Here is a 2,943-nt window from a genome sequence, read left to right as displayed (position 1 = left end):
GGAAAACCCGCACACCACAGTTGAATAACAACCAGGTGGTGGTACCTATCTCACTCATACCCACTGTCTTAAAATGGTTGCATGAAAATCCACGCATGGACACCGGGTTATTCCCTAATGTCACAGAAAGCCAAATCCTTATTTTATTGGCATACGATGCTTACAGATATAAAAAGCACATAGCAAATTGTCGCACTTGTCAAGAATACAAAGGGCACACGAAGACACCTGTCAGCCTAGGGGCTTACCCCGTGCCAAATCAACCCTTTGAAAGAGTACACTTAGATTTATTAACAGGATTTTACGAGTCAGACAGAGGAAATAAGCACTCCTAGTAATCATAGATGCTTTGACTCGATATACAGAACTGATAGCGCTTAAAACAAAAAACCGCAGTCGAGTGCGCTAGAAAGTTTTACGAGTGCTACATTTGTAAACATGGAATTCCACACACCATTATATCAGACTCGGGCGGGGAGTTCAATAATCATTTCCTTAACTCCTTGTGCGAATTCCTTTGCATAAAGAAAATCAATACCATGATCTATCACCCAGAGTCTAATGGGCTAGTGGAAAAGGGCAAATCGTAAGGTTTTTAAACATTTTAAGGGTCACCTTAGGGGGGGCAGACCCCAACTGGGACATTGCCATACCTGCGGTACTAAGCACACTTAATCACTCGTATCAATGTGTCTATTAAAATGACCACCACACGAGGCACTGTACGTATCCCAGCTAGAACACCTTTCCATGTATTAACGCCTACAACTAATTTAACAAATCCTCTAAAGGATGTTATGGATGCAAGCATAAGTCGCTATAATATACTTCGTAAGAATCTAGAAGAAGCACAAATTATAATGAAAAGAAATCATGATAAAATAGCTAAGCCAACTAGAACATATGCCGTGGGCGATCAGGTATACATACAAGTATACGTACGTAAAGGTTTAAATTATAAACTGACACCTAAGTTTGAAGGCCCGTTTAACATTTTAGAAACATTAACGGCCAATAGATTTAGTGGGGGTCAAAATGTATCCAACCCCACTGATATGAGAATAGTTCCATTGGCACATATCAGAATCTAAAGAAAGGTAGATGGAGTGAGGGAAAAAATGGTTGTATTTATGAAACTTGTATAATAATTTAATATATATATATCCATCATATTTGTATGTAAACATATTCTTTTACACAAGTTATTACATATATTTTACTCATTGCAGGTTTTCAAAAATGAATCTATTATTGTTGGGAGTGATATTGTGTGTTCAGACATCTTTGTTGTATGGAAAGAGCGCTAAGACGAAAGAAATAGAATTTAATCATGGCTCAATTATCGAGAGAACAGAAGACATTTTATGGTGTCGAGTAATATAGTCATAGAAGTGGGATATGCAGGCCATATTTTTGCCTGAAGATGACGTCCTTAACTTAAAGAATGACCTGATGAGGTTTGCCATTTCGCTTAAGGAAATGCACCAACGTAATTTTCATGCTAACTCAGAGATTTCGCTAGCTCAAACCTGAAGCGTCACGGAAATGTTGTCTTATGACATACAAAATAAAACCGCTGAGGCAGAGGAACTTGCTCGTGACTTGCTGATGTGGTCTGTGCGGCACAATAATCTCGAACGCCGCAACCCGCTTATTCTGGCTGGACTAAACATCTTGGGATCTGTTGCGAATCTAGGCTTAGGAATTTCAAATCGCCTTAAGATAAATAATCAAAAATAAAAGAATTGAGTTTTTTGCAACACAAAACCGAATTAGCTTTGCTGAACTTCGCAGCCAGTTATCCTCAATCAATCAAATAATGAGTTTGGTAAACGAACATTCAAATAATATCGATCAGATTATGGAAGTTCAACATTTGCTGGCTACGTTAGCTTACTATAGTTCGAAAATAGATCGTATCCGTGTGAAAATATCACATTTTATTGAGAAATCAAAAGACTATGTAGAAGCTATTACATTAGCGACAAAGGGTGTGTTATCTCCACACCTCATGCCTATTAAAGATCTGACGTTAACTTTGGAGAACGGACGTGAGAAACTAGGTTATATTCCTTTATTAGACGCCCATAAAGTAGAGTTCTATTATAGCCTAATATCAGTCAGCGTTGAAAATTATAGGATTATGATCACCATACCTTTTGATTCTTCCGATGCTTGGCAATCATACAAAATAGCACCGTTTCCTACTTTCATGACGAATAACTAAAGTCCAGTAATATCCAATTTGACGGGGCATGTTCTGATTTCTTCTGATAGGAAATCATTTACAGTTATTAAAGACTTAGATAAACTCACTCACTGTTCAGAAGCCATGAATAATAAAATTTGTACAGCTGACTCTTTTGAATTCTATCCTATATCAACGGATTCATGTGAGTTAGGCAATAGTGCTAAACAGCTCTCTCTCTCATACACGCGAAGGTTGTCTGAGGAAACTTTATCCCTTTACAGTAATAAATTCAATTACAGAATGAATAATGGCTCCTGGATCCGATACAACAAAGACGGTTTCCACGTCGTATGCCCGGACGGGACCACCGCCCATTCCCCAATCTTTGTAGCAGCTGATGGTTGTACGGGGACATCTACAAACTACACCGTCAGAGGGGTCAACACGATAATACGTGAGAAGGCGTATTTTGCGAACTATACTTGGGCGTCTACAATTATCCCATCACTACCTCTCCCATACAACGCGCGGGCATACAACGCGCGGGTGGCTCATCGTTTGACGCAACTGGCTGAGATGAACCACGCGTCACCAACTTATGCAGGTGGAGAAAATCTTCGTTACTACGTTCTGCTGGCCGTGTTCAGCGTGACGGCCATATTGGTTATCGCCGTCAACATCTTTGCTTGGCGTAGGCTGAGGCGTACACAGAAGGATCTCCAAGGAAACGTATTGTCCCGTCCAGATGACGT

Source organism: Macrobrachium nipponense, chromosome 2, assembly GCF_015104395.2.
Source record: "Macrobrachium nipponense isolate FS-2020 chromosome 2, ASM1510439v2, whole genome shotgun sequence".
Classification (NCBI taxonomy): domain Eukaryota; kingdom Metazoa; phylum Arthropoda; class Malacostraca; order Decapoda; family Palaemonidae; genus Macrobrachium; species Macrobrachium nipponense.
This window is presented reverse-complemented; position numbering follows the sequence as displayed.